The 19,612-nt window shown below is 43.1% G+C and overlaps 1 pseudogene; it reads right to left on the bottom strand.

Moving 5' to 3' along the window:
* Positions 1-2,259: 2,259 nt before the first annotated feature.
* LOC136489547 (stachyose synthase-like) overlaps positions 2,260-19,612 on the bottom strand; it is a 33,229-nt pseudogene continuing 15,876 nt past the window's right edge.

Raw genomic sequence — 19,612 nt, 5'->3', positions numbered from 1 at the left:
TACCGAATCCTTCTCAACGCTACGATTCTTCTTCTGAGATACTTCGGTTTGTAAACATCGTACATGACAGATTGTGTGAAACCTTCTCAATTTTTACCATGGCCTCCACATATGATATCACAAGATCTTGACAAATCTCATGATTTTCAGACTTTGTTTGTTTTTTAAGAATTTAAAAACCATTCGGCCACACGTTCGTTGTCGGGTTTCGTGAACAAGATGTTTAAAATTTCCTTTCATTTCCCGAATAAGGCCTCACATGGGACTCAATAACATGAATATAATTTTTCTACTCATTTTATTATATTATTTGAATCACTTGCAGTTCAAATTTGACTTATACCAAACAATTTCTTTAAAGGCAATAAATTAATTAAATATAGCAAACGGATCCAGAAATATACCAAATCTTAACATGGAGTACCACATGTTGTATGTGGAGAGTAGAAAAAGTTTCAAGGTTAGGGGAGGAAAAAACTTTTTAATTTGCCGAGTGCCAAAATAAAACACTCGGCAAACAAACCTATTTGCCGAGTGCCAGATAAAAACACTCGGCAAAGTTCTAACGGCCGGCATCCTGGTTGACGGCCGGCACACGTGGCGGTCTTTTACCGAGTGTCTATTCTTTGCCGAGTGTCTTGTTATTTGTTGAGTGTTTTATTTCCTGCACTTGGCAAATAAGTTTTTTGCCCAGTGCAATTATTTTGCCGAGTGTTTATCTGTAGGCACTCGGTAAAGATATTGTTTGCCGAGTGCCCGAAGGAATGCACTCGGTAAACCAGCTGACACTCGGCGTATATACTGTTTCCCGTAGTGAGCCATATATTCGGCTGGTAGGTTCTCCGCTTGTTTCAGCTTGTTTCAGCTTATTTTCTCTCACAGAATACTATTGAATCATCCGAAATCATCCGAAATCAGCCAAAAACATACCAGCCGAACGCCAGGATAATTTTTTCGGATGGTACTAAACCAACAAGCCAACTATACCACACATGGGCATAGGTTTTTACTTTCACCTGCCTTAAGGTGCTATAGGATTCTTACATGTGTAGCTAAGGGTTCAATGAGACCATGTGTGCAAAGTATAGTTACAGCTCAGGTCCTTACGAGGAATGAACCCTTATACGTATAACACATCACTTGTATTTCAGTCCTCACTTTGTCAAAAAATATTAACCTAGAGTTGCTTTGTTTACGATGACAAGGATTACATTCTAGCTCTCACTGTCTCACCTTCCTAAACTTCCATTGTCATAATAAATCTAACTACAACTAAAACCACACTTGAGCTATATGGGCAAACTACACAACTACTACAACCTCCTAATGTGCCCTGTATTACAGTTATCTTCCATTAATGATTTTAGAGCAAAATTTCTTTACTAGTAAATGAAACCAAACAATAACAAACTAAAATTACAAACCACGGTTATCTGCTTGATTTCTTTGACCACTACCATTATGAGAGCTATCCAAAGTATTAGGCTATCCTCTACAACAGCTAATTACAAAAGCCGGATAGAATTTGCTTGGTTTTTTCTACTGAAAAACAAGGCACTACAAAAAATTTTCAAATTAAACTCACTTCTTTTGAAACAATACAAATTTCACACAATACAAAAAAAAAACAAATACATTTGTCACACCATATGTATCAGAATAAAAAAGGGTGAAAAGAATTAATAGTTGCAACCATTGTTGCTCTTATGAGCATAGCAGCGCACATCTCTCCTCCTAGAAACAGAAGAGCACATCAGACACCATCCTTCCCCTGATTTTGGAACAATACAAATTCCACACAACACAAATAGTAAAGTAATAAGTTTGTCACACCATATATGTATCATAACTCATAAGTAGAAAACAGAAAAGGGGCGCTGGGAGAATTAACAGCTGCAACTTTCAAAGTATTGTTGCTTCCATGTCTCCATGAGCATAACAGCATGGCATCTCTCTTCTTCTAGAAACAGAAGACTACATCAGAGACACCATCCTTCTCCAGGGATGAAAACGGTACGGATATTTTCCAACCGTATTCGAAACTGAATCCGTTTAGAGGGGTTGAGATCTGTCCGTATCCGAGTCCGGATATCCAACATCCGATACCGTATCCATATCCGAATACTCAAATCGCATATTTATGATGTCGATATCCAATCGTATCCTATCCGACATAGTTGACACTATCCGTATTCGAACAGAAATATGAAAACAAATGTAATATCGGTGATATCCGTCCGTATCCGATCCGTTTTCATCCTACTTCTCCTGCTTCCACGTCACATCGACCAACAGCTTCCCGCCATTTTCCCATTCAAATTCAGCCTCACAGCCATCCACCAGGCTCTTCTTTGGTTCCACATCAGAGTACACCAGCAGCCGTCCTCCCCCCTTCACCTTCATCCTCACCTCGCTTCCACTGCTGTGCTCAACATCAATGATGGCGCCTCCACAGTTTAGCAAGTCAACCAGCCCGATCGGCGCAAAGCATGCTTTGGCGGCACCACCGACGATGGTTGTGACCGGAGCAAACGTGAAGAGCTCAAAGGACGATGGCTGGAGGGTGATCTGGATGGCTTCTGAACCTGGTGTCATCAGGAGGAACTCCTCGGTTTGGCATCGGTAGACTGCGTATGATGCAGCTTTTACCATGGCCGACGTGTCTTCCCTCTGGCCCCACTCAACGTCGGCAGGCTGGACATTGCCGGAGACTGGCTTGTAGCAGTGTGAGTAGCCTCGGACACGGTGCTCCACCGGGTCCCACCCTGCTCCCTGGCAGTTGAATGCCCCAATGACCCCTCCAAACTGCAAAATTTGGACAGTTTCAGAACTCTGGGCACTACATGCCACTTGGAATCCTACTTGTCAAGAGCAACAATTCAAGGGCTGCAGGAGATATTTAAGTTTTATAAAATTAATCAAATATCTTACTTAAGTCAATTTGAGGTGGCAGCATACAGTAAGAAATGGTATGGTACATTAAGAAAAGCTGACCTTGTTCAGGTTCCAAATCTTGAGGACAGCCTGCTGATCAAAGAGCGGATTTTTGAAGAGGCAGTCTCTGGTGGGGAGAGCATAGTGCAGGCACCTGGGCACGGTGCGGTCGGGGAAGACGAGCCGCCTGAGCAAGGCGAAGTCGTGGCTGCTGAGGAAGTCGCTGACGTAGACGGGGCCGCCGCAGATGGCCCTGGACGCGGCGTGGAAGGCGGCGCAGGCGTGGTCGGACTGGAACATGTCCCAGTCCGGGCGGATGAACTGCCCCATCTACAGGCTGTTGTAGGCACAGTTCACCATGTGCGCGCCCTGCAGCCAGAACATGCCCATGCGGTCACCGTTGGGGTCCTCGAACCAGAAGTCGTCGCCGGCGAGGGCCATGGACACCTGCCGCGTGCCGAGGAAGAAGAAGTCGTTGCAATGCTGCATGCTGGCGATGATGCCCGTGCCGGCGAAGTTCTTGGCGACGGACCTGGACAGGTCGTCGTAGTAGGCTTTGGCGACCTCAACGCGCCCGCTGTGCTCCTCGCAGACGTACTCCAGCATCTGCACGACGTCGACTTTGACGCCGGTGACGCCCGCGCTGGCGAGGTACGAGTGCATTGACTCGTAGAGGTCGCCGGCCTGGTCCGGGCGCACCAGCCCGATCCCGCCCTCGAGGATGCGGTCCACGGCGAGGTCGTCCATGGTGCCTGCCAGCCCCGGCGACGGCCGCGCCGGCACGACTCGCGCGTCCAGGTGCGTCGCGGCGGGGCGCACCCCGCCCCACGCGCCGCACAGCGCCTGCCACATGTACACGTCGTCCAGCCCGGGGAACCTGCGCCTCATGTCATTCAGGAACGCCTTCAACCCCAACTCGCCGTGGCCGTCGCAGGCGCTGCCGTCGTCGTCGCAGAGCTTCGCGATGACAGCGTCCTTTTGCACGAGCAGCTGATCGAGCTCGAAGGCAGCTGCGCGATCTTGGCGTCAAAGCTGGAGAGATCGGTGGCTCCACCCTGCGCCGCCTTCTTCTTCGCCTTCCCGGCGTTCGATCTCCCTGGCCTTACGCACGATGGCCTTGGGCATGCTCGCGTCGTAGAACAGTTCCGGCGGGCGGCGGATCAGGGCGCCCTCCCTGTACCCGCGGAAGCGCGGGCACTCGTCGAAGCGGTACAGGCGCGCGGTCATCTGTTCGCCGCCGAGCACGAGTCCCGGCGCGTCCTGGTGCGGCGGGTCGTCGTCGCGGTTCAGGCTCTGCCATCCGTCGTCGATGACGAGGAACCGCGGGGGCACGCCGGCGTCGGCGAACTCTGACAGGCCCTGCCAGACTCCCGCCGGGTCGACGGTGAGGTAGAAGGCGTCCCACGTGCACCACCTGAACCGGTCGGCCATCGGCGGCAACGCCTTCTCCTGGATTAACCTGCGGTGCGGTGTGGCGCGCGTTCCAGATCCAGAGTTAATCGCAACCGTCCGATCGTGAAATCAAGGGCCCGAAATTTTGTACTAGCACGTAGCAACCTGAACGGGCCGAGGTGCACCCTGGCCGCGAGGTAGGCTTCCTGCATGACCCTGTAGGGGTCGTCGCCGGCGTGCACGTAGGCGATGCGGCGGAAGTCCGTGGCTGTCACGGAGGCAGACCCGCTCTCGGCGCAGATGACGACGCCGTCGTCCTCCTCAGGGAAGATGGCCGACCGGAAGCTCCCCTGCACGAGTGGGAGAACGAACACGTACCCCGCGCCGGCGGCGCTGGCGAGCTCTTGCACCTCGAGGAGCACTCACTGCGTCTCCATCTGGCTGTCCCGGCCGCGCCGCCCCGCCAACGCCGTGCTCCAGCACGTCTTGAACCGGAACACGCTGAGGAACCGCCGCGGGCCGGGCAGGCGCCCCACGCGGCACGGAGCGCGGCTCGCCGCCGCGGGCAGCGCGAAGCCCAGGAACGCGCCGCGGTGCGCGCTCGACGCGGCCTGCCTTGCCAGCTCCTCCGGCGCGTCCGACGCCTCCTTGGTGGTCGGTTCGAAGGCCTCGTCGAACGGGGTGAGCGTGACGTTCCCCGGCATGCCCGTGAGGAGCGCGGCGGCGGCCTTGCTGCCGTCGTTGCCACCGCCGCCGACGGTGAGCTCGCCGTCCCGCAGCGAGAAGAGGCACGGCGACGCCGATGACGATGCCGTGTTGGGCGTGGGCTTCGGCTCGTTAGGCGGCGCCATTGGCAAAGCGACGACGACCAAGGACGATAATAGGGTCGCTCGGGCGGTGTATGGCTGGCTGTTCTCTATGCTAGCCGCGGGCAGGTGCCATTATAGGCGCGGCCGGCGGGCCGCTGTAGCGTCGTGGATGAGTAGATGCGGACGACGGTGGTTCTTTGATTTGTGCGTCGTCGTGTACGTTCGGTAGCTGGTAGGCGACAGTGTTTGCAGAGCATTTTGGCATTGCATCTGGAAGACGTCAGGAAGGCTTCCTTTGGGAGGAAGGGGCAGCCCAGCCCACGGGACAGCAGCCCCGAGGGGGATTTTTGTGGAGGATCGATTCCCAGGGTGGCGTTCCCCCTCCCCCGTTGCTGTTTGGAGGAAGGGCCAGATTATCCCAGGGTGTTTGGCTGCTGTCTGCTGAAATGCAATCATGAGATGCCTGAATTTTCTGAACTTGAACGTTGGGTTTTAATATAAGAACACTATGCTTTCGAGTTCAAATAAACAAAAGAAAGAGATGTTCACGGCAGCAATGAAAGCAAACTCAGAAATTAGAAAAAAGGAAAAATTGAGGAAAAATCAACCGAAATTTAGGAAGAACAATAAAATAGTAAATTTGTTAGTGCAGATTATGGAAAACTAAGTATCACAGTAAAGCCAGGAACATATTCTATATCACATCATTATTGCGAGGAAACTTATCTCTTTTTGCCCAGGAAGATGAAAGACAAAGGAACAAATTCATTATCTCTACAGACAAATATATACTTGAAATTAAACAAGTCAAATCATGCAAAAAGTACAAGGTACAAGGTATCATACATCCAAGTTACTCTATGGCACTAATACATAAGCCTCTCTCCATCTTCAGAGCAAGGTTAATAATACAGCCGGCTGCTGGCTGCAAGGATCCTTACAGCCTATCTCTCAGCCCACCCATATAGTAGCTTATCTTTTCAGTATTAATACATGGCCCACATGTTTCTTTTACATAGTTTTTCAGTTCTTCTGTCTTGAAAGTGCATCTAGCCTTTGAGTGGGTTTTGAATGATTGAATAACAACGTGATTAAAGGTCTAACCCGTTTGCTAAGTGTGGACAAGTAATAAGTTATCTCACAGGTACTTAACGAAAGCCAAAATGATGTGTTGTTGTATAAACAATCTAGTTCAAGCACAAGACAACAATGCAAATGGAATTCATGCAAAGACTTATTTATTGTGGGATTTCCATGTACTGTATGAAAGCAAGCTCGTAAGAATTAATTAATGAGACATGAGGGATTACATATGGAATGGTCTCATATTTGAAGCTTGCTAAATTGAAATAAAAAAGATAACAATACAAATGAATAGTTGATTCAACACAAGATGTGACTTGATGGCTTGAGATGGTGATGATAGCAAGAAAAGGCTTCGAGGTACTAAGCAAGGGTGAAGGGCAAGCAACGGCTTGGCGGCCGAAGAACCTAGCTAGGGTGAAGAAGGAAGTACTTGCATTTAGTTGAGGTACTAATCAAGCTACGATGGTCATATTGATGTGGAGGATCAAATCTATATTGGACAAAGTGTTTAAAGTAACTTGATGCATTTGGAGTTATTCATATTTGATGAATGGAATCAAGTCATGTGCTCAAGATGGCTATGCTCAAGTGACAAGATCAATATCAACATGTTGGCACCCTTACTTGCCAAAGATTGAAAGAGACGACATTAATTCAAAAGAGGTCAACTCAAGTGGTATAAATTCGTTTTTCCTTTAATCTTGAGTTTAATAGGTATGCCGTACTATTAAGAGGGATGCATCATATTGATAGATAATGTTTCATAAGTGCTTAAGCCAACCCATGTGAGTTTTGAGTATTTGAGAGACAAAAGAGCTAACTGATTTCTTGCTGGTCTAGCAATACCGGACGTGTCCGGTATTTGCCCAGCAATGGTAAAATTATTGTTCTCGGGTTGGTTCGTCGGGAGTTTCAACATAAGTCGGGAGTTTCGGCAATGGTCGGGAGTTCCGACATCTCGTGCTTTAACTGTCTTGGAGAGTTCACTGTGGTGGTCATACCGGACGTATCCGGTATGGACGACCAGAGGCCAACGGCTAGTTTTCAAATGCCTTGAGAGTCGGGAGTTCCGGCATTCATCAGGAGTTCCGACGCCTCACATTGTTATTGTAACTAGGTTACCGTTGGGGCAGTATAAGTCATACCGAACGTGTCCGGTATGGCAACGGCTATAAAACGGCTAGTTTTTCCAAGGGTGCTATAAATACCCCCAAGCCTCCACCTTTGGAGGCTGCTGATTCTACTGGTTTCTATACACATTTTTTAGCCTTGCCAACTCTCCCAAACCCTCTCTTAGTGAGTGTGTGATCCAAATAGCAAAATCTATTTATGGGTTAAGAGAGAATTTGAAAAAGAGAGATAGCCACCACTTGAGCACTTGTGCATATTATCTATTTCGTGATTCGCATTTGTTACTCTTGGACTCTTCGGTCCTAGATGGCTAGGCGTCGCCGGAGAGCACCCGAGAGATTATGGTGTGCCTCGGAAAGTTTGTAACGGTCAATTCCGCCGCCTTGAAATCAACTAGTGGAAGGAGGAAAAGGAGTTGGAAAAGACTCCAGCTAGAGTGACCTTCGTGGTACCCTCTAGGGCTAACCTTCGCTGGGTCGCCCGCAGTCCCCTCAACGGAGAGTAGGACTCGAATGAGTCCGAACTGTGATATTGTGTCTTAATTCGCATTTCATTTGATATTTGTGTTGCTCCAGCTCTTGTGCAGGCTCTCTGTGTATATTGTCATCTCTAGTAGGTGCCTGCAGTTTGGTTTGAAGATATAAATTGAAAGGAGCAAATTTGGGGGCTGATCTACAGAAATCGTGTATACCGAACACGTCCAGTATTAAAGCTCTGTACTGAAAATATTTATTCTCTGTTCTAACTTTGTGTTGCAGGGTTATAACCTCTAGATATATTATTTATACCTTGTTTACTCTGTGGTTAACTTGTGAGGGGTGATATTACTCTTAATTTGGAGTTTCCATTTTGAAAACTCCCTTTTCTAATTGTTTCCGCATTTAAAGGTGTTAATTTTTAGAAACGCCTATTCACCCCCCTCTAGTCGGCATCCTAGGTCCTTTCAATTAGTATCAGAGCAGGGTTCTCACCTAAAGCTTCACCGCTATGAGAAAATGATGTCGATGCCTATCGAGTTGGAGCCGGTGCTTCTCCAAAATGATGGTTTAAACTTTCTACCTTGGTCAATTCATGTACTCAATGCTTTTAGGGATATTAGTCCTCTTGTTGAGCATATTGTGGATGCAAGCATAACTCTTTCTATAGTTGATTGGAGCAACTACAAAAATTTGTCAAAAGAGGAAGAGATATGTGTGCAACTCAATGCTCAAGCTATTAATGTCATTTTGAGTACATTAAGTGTAGAGGTTCAAGATGAGGCAATATTCAATGAACAACCACCTCCGAAGAGTGCTCATCTCATTTGGACTAGACTTTTTGATTTATACGGAAAATCCAAATGTGATGATGCACTTGAGATTGAGTCAATGAAAAGCATGTCCATTGTGTCTTCATGCAGCGAAGAAGCCTCACAAGACCTCAAGAGCACCGAGCCAGAGCAAGAAGTGCAAGCAACACATGACTTGCCATCTGCCTGCACATATCGGACATGTCCGGTATGCCTACTGGACATGTCCGGTATGGTTGAGGCAGCAGAACAGCAAGCAGTTGTTTGCAACGATGCTCAAGCCCGGTGGTGACCAAGTGATGAGTCAACCTTAGTATCTCATGATACTCATCACTTGTGTCTCATGGCCAAGAAAAGCAAGAAAAGGAGTAATAAGAAAGATCAAGAAAAGGAGAAAGCACAAGTAGATGATCAAGATGAGAGTGATGTTGAAGTTGAAGACAACTACAACCTTGATCATCTCAACCGCAAAGACAAGTTCATCATCATGAAGATAGTTAAAAAGAATGATGAGCTTGAAGAAGAGATTGAGAAGCAAGAGCAATCACTTCAAAAGCAAGAATTGTTTCTCATCTCTAAGATGGAAGAACTAAAGGCTCTAAGTAAAAGTTATGAAAAATTATCAATTGAGCATTCTTTAGTTACTAACTCCTCTTCTAGTGTTTCACAACTAGAGAAGAAAAACTTTGAGCTCAAGGCAAGGCTAGATGAACTATTAAGCAAGTATAATGTGCTATAAGCAAACTATATTCATCTAAAGTGCTCTCATGAGGAAGTAGTAGAATCAAGCATCATGCTTGAGGTAGCTCAAGAGGTTGTGATGACATCGGTAAAATTTTCTCAGCCTCTTACACATTCACTCACTAGTACACCATCTCAATTAAATATTTCTTGTACTAATGAGTGTGCTCCTCAAGCAAGCCAATCTTCGATTGAGCTAAATCTCATAGAAAACATAGAGCTCAAAGAAGAGGTGAAAAGATTAAAGAAAGATGTGATTCGGTTGAAGGGTAAGGAGAAAGCACAACCTTCTCAAGATAACCGTGATAACATGGTGAAGAGGCTTGAGAAGGGTTCAAATCTTGCTTCCTCCAAAACCCAACAAAAGAATCACATTTCAAGTAAGGCCAACACAACCAAGAGCAAGAAACATGGAAAAAGGTTATGCTACGGTTGTGGATTATATGGACATGAGTGGGCCATGTGTCCACATAAGAGTTGGGCCGACAAGTGTGAAGTGGCCGAACAAAAGGCCTCAAACAAGTTGGTCAACCAAAAGAAAAGTGATGTTCAAAGCACTTGTCTCATGAGCAAGAAATTGGGACATCCTACCAAAAAATGTCCAATGTACAAAGAGGCAAGAAAGGAATCCCAAGTTACAACAAGAAGATGCTATGGATGCAATGAGATTGGTCACAAGGTTGATAGATGTCCATACAAGCAAAGTAAGCATAGAGCAAACAAAGGTCGCATATGCTATGCTTGTAGAAGAAAGGGGCATCTAAGCTATGAATGCCCAAATGGTAACGCTCCTAAGCCGAACACATTTGTTTATAATGATAAGCTTAGGAAGACCACAAATGGAGTTAGCACTAGCAAGGTGATGTGTTCACCATAAACTAGTGCTAAAGCCATTTGGGTGCCTAAGCACTTGTTGACTAACTCAAAAGGACCCAACAAGAGTTGGGTACCAAAGTATGCTTAGGTTAATGATGTAGGTACTTGGTGATGAGATGAAGGCTTCGGGGTGGTTGAGCAAGCAATTTGATAATATTCACTCAATCTATCAACTAATTCTTATCATAATCTCTTATATGGTTGACCCAAAGATAATTCAATGAATATATCATATATTTCATCCTCACCATTGGTAACAAGTACCTAAACCTTATAGGATAGCCACCTTGTTCGTTTTGTGTTCAATAGTTCACAAATAGGCATATTTATTAAACATTGAAAGTGGCTAATTGAAAAGTATTTTATTTTGCCATATGATGCTTTTAATGGCTCTCTAGTGGAGCAATTTATTTGTTGAGATGCAGGACATAAAATAAATATTATCGCTAAAATGAAGAATCACAAGCAGCGGGTTATTTGCTTTTGTCCTGCACCTATCGGACGTGTCCGGTATTACTATCGGACATGTCTGGTATGGACAGGGATAGAAACACAAGTGTTTCTATTTTGCGTATTCTGGACGTGTTCGGTATACCTACCGGACGTATCCGGTATTACAGGAACCAGAACACTAATAGGATTACAACTGAGTCTTTGATCCATATATTTTCATATATCCTCAATTTACTCAGAAGCTTGTGGTTTATCAAATCTAAGTGGATTATGAGCATCTCTTGAACTCAAATTTAAATATGACAAATTATTTGGTTATGGTTCAAAATAGAAAATTGACTCCCATATTCTTAATAGAATAAAGTGCTAGTTGAAAGTCATTCAAATTACTTAAAGCACTTATTTAGGGGGAGCTCAATTTCTATTTTGCACCTTTGTAGACTAACAAATTTATCTAGCATTCTTTGTAGTCCTTTGAATGAAAATGTATCTAGCATGATTATTTGGCAATTAAGGTCAACATCAAGATTATTATGCTATGTATCTTCTTAGTGGTATTCTTGTGTGCTCAAGGCAAATGTATGTCTTTACATACATGCATTGTAAGTGCATCTAAAGCCCTTTATATATTAGAATGTGCATTTGTGTGACATAGGAGAGATATTTTTCAAAACTCATTACTAGTCTGTGTAGGTGGTGTGAATTTGAAAAACTATTTGAATCTTGGTCTTTGTGACTTAGCCTTGTCATGTGATAATTATAGCTCTCCTTGATTGTTTGATTGGCTAATTACACATGACATGGCTTTCTTAAGTCCACAATCTACTATGTCTCACAATATCTGTCTCAAGTAATCAAAATCTATATATGCCAAATATTTGGAAAAGAGAAGTGATACTCATGGCATTTGGATAAGAAAACTATTTACACCTTATTTGGATCAAGGACATACATGTTTTTGGATCAAGAAATCATAGAGAAGGGGATTGGAATTAAGTGAATAAAATTTGGAAAAAGAACAGCCATCCCGCAAATACCGGACGTGTCCGGTATGCAAGCGGGATTATAAAAACAGCCGGTGCCCCTTCGGCCAAGTTAGGTTTTTCATCTTCCAGCCAACCCAACCGCCTCGCCTCGACCTTCATTGGTGATTTCAAGTTTTCACCGTGAAAAGGAAGAGAGGGAGATTGGATCGAAGGAGATTTGCATCAAGATCGAAGGCTCCGGGACTTGGATTTCCAAACGTATCTTCATTCACTCTCTCAAGGTACCCTAATCCCAGACCTCATCTGATCTAAGCGATTAGGGCATGATTTTGAAATCCCTTCGGTAGAGATGCTACATTACCTGTCTAGAAGCAATGCCCAGAGTTTAAATTGGATTGATTGAAGATTGAGCCAAGGACCCCGGTTAGGGTTGCTGTCCGCTCATACCGGACGTGCCCGGTATGGGACAATAGAGCAAATTTTGCTCCCTTGTTTCAATCTTCTCAGTGGTTGATTCTTAGGACTAAGTTTAATTATCTATTGTGTTTTGTGGACCTTTTGACCTAGTTTGGTTGAGGTGATTACAAAGCATGGGACAATTATTCTTATTTCTATATATCAATTAAAATAAGCTATCGTTTTGGCATGTATCTAAAATTCCTTACAAATATTTGGATACAGGACAACAACTATGAGTGGAAGGCAGGAGCCTATGTCCAAGCATAGGCATGATCCAGCTTTGGAGAAATACAAGAAGACAAGACAGGAAATGCATCCTAGATATAGTTAGCAGGAGCAGGGGAGCAGCAGAGGACTCTCCAGGGCTACTAGAGGTGCTCCACAATACAAAGAGGGAGACATCAGTTCTTCCTTTAACACAGATATAGAGGAATATAGAGTGGAGCCTAGTACAAGAAAAAGGAAGAGCACTGACAGAGGTTCAGATGGTGGCAGCTCAGATGATGAGCAAGAGATTGAGGAGGAGCAGGCAGTACCTCTAGCTCAGCACCAGCCAGGTCAGGGTATGTACTATGGTTTACTTGAGCCACATCCACCTAGTGTACCCTCTTATGTTTCTAGAGTTGACTATCGAGGAAAATACATGACCAGAAGGGCCAGAGATGAAAGAAGAATTGATCCAAGGGGCTTGTCGAGGATTTAGTTTGATCATCGATTTTAGACAGCATTTCATATGGACTTCTACACTAGTGTGATCCTCGCTAGGAACCCAGTGATTGCCCGATCTCAATGGATTGATTGGCAGTACGTTAGAGATTTGTAGAAGGACTCCATTGATCATGCTATTGCCATTTGTGAGCATACAGGGGTTTATGAGATTATGGAGTTCCAGCATAACTGGAGCACAGAGGTGGTAGCTTAGTTCTACGCCACCCTGTATGTTGAGGAGGATGAGAGGCATATGCACTGGATGCTTGAGGGCCAGTGGTATAATGTTGATTATGATGCTTTTGCAGCTCTACTTGGCTGCTCAGATGATGATCTTCAGAAAGATAGGATCCACACAGAGCAGGTGTTGCCTCTAGAGTAGCTTGCCTACATGTACCCACCAGGGGGTGAGAGAGGAGCAGTGGGGAAGGCTCTAGGTCTTCACCCTACTTATAGATACCAGGACAGGATGTTCAGGAAGACCATTGATTGCAAGGGTGGAGATAAGGGAAACATTGCAGATTACTCTAGGAACCTGCTCCACAGGATGGCACCTGATGCACGACCTTTTAGCGTCTTTGATTTTATATGGTGCAAGATCAGGAGTGTCAGTGAGAGGCCCCTCAAGGGCTATGGTTTTGCTCCCTACATCATGCACATGATTGAGCAGGTCATAGGGCATACCTTTGAGTATGACAAGGTACATAAGGCCCTAAAGATTGTTGCAGATTTGACTGAGGTTGGGGTACCTCTAGTAGGACCAGGAGGAGCAGCAGCAGCACTAGAGGTAGATGCTCCTGTAGGTGGTGGTGCAGCAAGACGAGCTTCTCCTCTACCACATGCTCCTTCATGTTCTTCTCCACATCACCGCAGTCCTCCTTCTCCTATTCACAAGATGTTTAGTGCTATCTTTGGGATGTGCAAGGACATACGGACCTATCAGCAGAAGGAGAGGGAGGCTAGGAGGAAGGATACTCAGACTTTGAAGCAGATTACTTCTAGACTTGAGCTTGATCCTCCTAGGTCTCCACTATTAGATGAGGTAGCTAGTGAGCCTGAGACTGAGGTGCAGCAGCAGGGCAGGTATGACGTAGAGTTTGCTGAGTTCCTTCAGCGACAGCAGCAGTAGGCACCAGAGCACCCTAACACTTTACCACTACAGGCTCGTGTGCCTACTCACTCTCAGCCATGTCCCAATGTAGCAGACGAGCATGCTTCAGACTGGTAGAGTGACCTCACGGGTAGTTTCTATGACCCGTCTGGTGCAGGTGGTTCTCGTCCAGTCGGTGCTACACGCTCAGATGATGAGGATGTTGGTAGAGATGAAGATGATGAGTGATCACAGCTGTCAGAGACAGCTTGCAACCCCTTTGTCCTTAGTATGTCATTGTTGGACCTTTGTGGTGATAGATGACAAAGGGGGAGAGAGACTAATTAAAGCTTCAGGGATACTTGTTTCATTTGCTTATCTTTGTACCTAAAGACATGTACTGTAGGTTGTAGTTTCTTGAGCTTCATTTTAGTTTTTGAGCTTTATTGATGTATCTGGAGTTTGAGATAGATTGTATCATGTGAGAGATAAGACTTACTTATGCTTTATCTATGTATCTCTTGAGACATAATCTTTATTTATATATTAGTGGCTTGTGAACTTGAGAAAATGTGAAATGAGTGCTATGTGTGACATACATGTGTTGTATTTATTTTTATAAGGACCATGCATGCTAGAATGAAAATATTTGATGTGATGCCTTTATATTTATTCTTGTGTGATATATCTTGTCATATGCATCACGGTTTTACTTATCACACACACATGCACCCCACGGATGCAATGATTTAGGGGGAGTCTCCTATATGTTTTAGTATGTGCAATTGACATTTGAGATCATTTTGTGAATTCTAATCATAAGCACATATTAAGGGAAGCCTCTCATAAATCTTTGAACCCAAAAGATTAAATGTTTATATTCTTTTGTAAGTTTTAATCAAGTTGTCATCAATCACCAAAAAAGAGGAGATTGAAAGTGCATCTTGCCCTTGAGTGGGTTTTGGATGATTAAATGACAACATGATTAAAGGTCTAACCCATTTGCTAAGTATGGACAGGTAATAGGTTATCTCACAGGTACTTAATGAAAGCCAAAATGATGTGTTATTGTATAAATAATCTAGTTCAAGCACAAGACAACAATGCAAATGGAATTCATGCAAATGCTTATTTATTATGAGATTTCCATGTACTGTGTGAAAGCAAGCTCGTAAGAATTAATTAATGAGACATGAGGGATTGCATATGGAATGGTCTCATATTTGAAGCTTGCTAAATTGAAATGAAAAAGATAACAATACAAATGAATGGTTGATTCAACACAAGATGTGACGTGATGGCTTGAGATGGTGAAGATAGCAAGGAAAGGCTTCGAGGTACTAAGCAAGGGTGAAGAGCAAGCGACGGCTTAGCGGCCGAAGAACCTAGCTAGGGTGAAAAAGGAAGTACTTGCATTTAGTTGAGGTACTAATCAAGCTACGATGGTCATATTGATGTGGAGGATCAAATCTATATTGGACAAAGTGTTTGAAGTGTCTTGATGCATTTGGAGTTATTCATATTTGATGAATGGAATCAAGTCATGTGCTCAAGATAGCTATGCTCAAGTGACAAGATCAATGGCCCCGTTCGCTGGTCTGAAACTTGGCTGAAACTGGCTAAAAAACATTGTTCCGACTGAATTGTTGTGAGAGAAAAATACTGTTTCGGCTGAAAAAAGAAGTCGAACAAGCCGAATATGGGGTAAGCCGAACAGGGCCAATATCAACATGTTGGCACCCTTACTTGATGAAGATTGAAAGAGACGGCATTAATTCAAAAGAGGTCAACTCAAGCGGTATAAATTCATTTTCCTTTAATCTTGAGTTTAATAGGTATGATGTACTATTAAGAGGGATGCATCATGTTGATAGATAATGTTTTATAAGTGCTTAAGCCAACCCATGTGAGTTTTGAGTATTTGAGAGATAAAAGAGCTAACTAATTTTTTGCTGGTCTGGCAATACCGGACGTGTCCGGTATTTGCACAGCAATGGTAAAATTGTTGTTCTCGGGTTGGTTCGTCGGGAGTTCCGGCAATAGTCGGGAGTTCCGACGTCCCGCGCTTTAACTGACTTGGAGAGTTCACTGTGGTGGTCACATCGGACATGTCCGGTATGGACGATCAGAGACCAACGGCTAGTTTTCAAATGCCTTGAGAGTCAGGATTTCTAACGTAAGTCAGGAGTTCCGACGGTCGGGAGTTCTGGCATTCATCGGGAGTTCCGACGTCTCACATTGTCACTGTAACTTAGTTACCGTTGGTGCAGTATAAGTCATACCGGACGTGTCCGGTATGCACGTGTCCGGTATGGCAACGACTATAAAACGGCTAGTTTTTCCAAGGGGGCTATAAATACCCCCAAGCCTTCACCTTTGGAGGCTGCTGATTCTGCTGGTTTCTGTACATATTTTTTAGCCTTGCTAACTCTTCCAAACACTCTCTTAATGAGTGTGTGATCCAAATAGCAAAATCCATTTATGGGTTAAGAGAGAATTTGAAAAAGAGAGATAGTCACCACTTGAGCACTTGTGCATATTGCCTATTTCATGATTCACATTTGTTACTCTTGGACTCTTCGGTCCTAGACGGCTAGGCGTCGTCGGAGAGCACCCGAGAGATTGTGGTGTACCTCAAAAAGTTTGTAACGGTCGATTCCGCCGCCTCGGAATCAACTAGTGGAAGGAGAAAAAGGAGTTGAAAAAAGACCCCGACTAGAGTGACCTTCGTGGTACCCTCTAGGGCTGACCTTCGCTGGGTCGCCCGCAGCCCCCTCAACGGAGAGTAGGACTCGAACGAGTCCGAACTTCGGTAAAACAAATATCGTGTCTTAATTCACATTTTATTTGATATTTGTGTCGCTCCAGCTTTTGTGCAGGCTCTCTGTGTATATTGTCATCTCTAGTAGGTGCCTGCAGTTTGGTTGGAAGATAGAAATTGAAAGGAGCAAGTTCGGGGCTGATCTGCAGAAATCGTGTATACCGGACACGTCCGGTATTAAAGCTCAGTACTAAAAATATTTATTCTCTGTTCTAACTTTGTGTTGCAGGGTTGTAGCTTCTAGATATATTATTTATACCTTGTTTACTCTGTGGCTAACTTGTGAGGGGTGGTATCACTCTGAAGTTGGAGTTTATATTTTGGAAACTCCCTTTTCTAATTGTTTCCGCATTTAGAGGTGTTAATTTTTAGAAACGCCTATTCACCCCTCCTCTAGTCTGCATCCTAGGTCATTTCATGTCTAAGCTAGTTGTAAGCTTACAACCCGTTTCTCCTCTCTCTCCTGTCTTCTCTTCTCCACGTCAGCATTTAGCCTGCTTACAACCTGCTATTATACTTGCTCTTACACTCTCACACATAAATAATCATGTAAGCATGAAGCACTAATCAAATGCCAAACCTACTTACTGCACAAGGGAGCTAGCAAGAAATAAAGCAGTCCTGACTTGAAAGAAGCTAACATCAACCTATATATATATATATATATATATATATATATATATATATATATATATATATATATATATATATATATATATATATATATATATATATATATATATATATATCAGATTTTAAAAAAGAAGCGAGAAGAAAGCATTAGCTTCATATAATGATGCTAAGTTGGATGTATCACAAGACTGAACATGAATCTAGTATTATATGCATGTGCTACTGCATAAACACCATGCATAAGCTAGAATGATTAATGAAGTAGAGATGGAAAAAAAAAACAGTACTGCTTTACAAGTTGGCTAAGAATCATATGGAAATGAAAAAGTTAGGGAAACTAGTGGCCGTGTTAGCTGCAGGTGATTGCAGCCATGGCCAATCCTGTATATACATGCTAGTTATTTACATGATATTTCCCATGCGCCGTTTCATAGAGGATGTCTTGCTGGATAAACTTGTTATCTGTGCGGGGATTTACTCTTTGTTGTCGAAAACTCTTCTATGATGCTCTTTCCACAGGTTCCGGATGGTGTACAAGACAACTTCAGCATGCTTTCTATCTATCCCCAAACTGCCCAATTCAAACATAGCAGGTTGTCAGTAGGTTAAAAAAGCAGAATTATCACTTAGTAAATGTCCTCCTTGTGCTATCAAATTTGGATTTGGCGAACGAATTGCTAGATCGGCTGCTAGAGGGGACCAAATTCTTTATGAAACTTTGCCATGCATGCCTAATACCACACAAAAAGCTCCAGCTTTTCATGCAAAATGCAATTTTCTTCTGAAAGTTTAGAAACTATATGATTTAGGAAAATAATTACTCTTCTTCAGGACACAACAGTTCCCGTGTGTCCACCACCTAAACCAAGTAAGGATGAGAGAGAAATTGTAAAGGAAAGGCAAGCAAATACTACAAGAAAAGTGTGGGTGCTTTATAGTTTCACAAGACACCAACTCCATGCAGGCCCAAAGTGCACAAGCCAAACTTAAACTACAAGGAAATTTTGGCCCCATTCATAAGAACAAATTAAAAATGAGATAAATCATAAAGGAAAATTTGGACCCTTGCATAAGCGTGCCAGTAATGATCATCATGATCTGCATTTCGCCTCATTGGGCCCATTATTTTTTTAGATATTAGATTGTTTGCCAAACTGAACTTAAATCGAAGGCATCAAATATTATGCACACTTGTCCTAGAACTGTCATTAGAAATACTAGTTCACCAACCCGTGCTCTCACACGGGTTAGAATCTTAGGAGACACCAACTAATAAAAATTACTAATATATTATATTTTTCCTCTTTACTAATATTTTAAAATAATAGCCACAATAGGTACTCTATAGTCTATATCAGTTGTGATAATCTATTAATTATTAATTTTAGTGTATTTATCATCTATCTATCGTTTTTTTTGCTTTACATAGCACCTAAATTTCGACTATTTTCCCAAATTTTGAGCTTATTAATTGATACAACAACTATTATTCGCAATGGTGATTATGGTCTACCAATTTGATGGCAAAATGTTTAGATTTTTGTAAGAATTTTAGGAACTATCTTTTTTATTTCTAGCGGTTTCATGAGTCATAATTTGCAGGATTAATCTTTTTTAGCAGGATATGTATTTCGTTGAAACATAAAATTAAAGTATATAAACTCTTATTTTGTCCCATATTGTGATATCACAAAATTCTATATTTAACTTTTGGCTTTTGATCTAGTTGTTGTAATAATATCTTATTCACGTGTTAATTTGAAATTCTTATGCTTATTGTATCGTTTATTCAAAATTTCCATTTTTATTTTTTTGAAAAGAATATTCTAGGTCCTAGGCTACCATCTTAGTTCTTACAATGGAATAAATAGTTGTTTGAGCATGCACCACGGCAATCAAGATTTTGAATTTATTATATTGTATTATCAAATAGTAATGCTTGAAATTAAATTATTAATATTCATAAGATATAATGTTTCAATCAAATTGTTTAAACTTTTTCAAGATAATGACTTACAAAGTTTATTATCATGAGTATTAATATAACTTAAAGTGAACTGTAAGTGTCATTACTTTGTGGTTTGCTAAGGATATTTTCCACACTCGATAAGCTTATAAAATAAATATTTATCCTAATGTATAGTCTATGCAGTGGAAGATAGCTTTGTGCATAGTTTTAACTGAATATTAGCTGAAGTGTTTATT

Source organism: Miscanthus floridulus, chromosome 10 (genome assembly GCF_019320115.1).
Source record: "Miscanthus floridulus cultivar M001 chromosome 10, ASM1932011v1, whole genome shotgun sequence".
In the NCBI taxonomy this organism is placed as follows: Eukaryota; Viridiplantae; Streptophyta; class Magnoliopsida; order Poales; family Poaceae; genus Miscanthus; species Miscanthus floridulus.
Note: the sequence above shows the minus strand (reverse complement) of the source record. Positions and strands in the feature narration are given on the sequence as shown.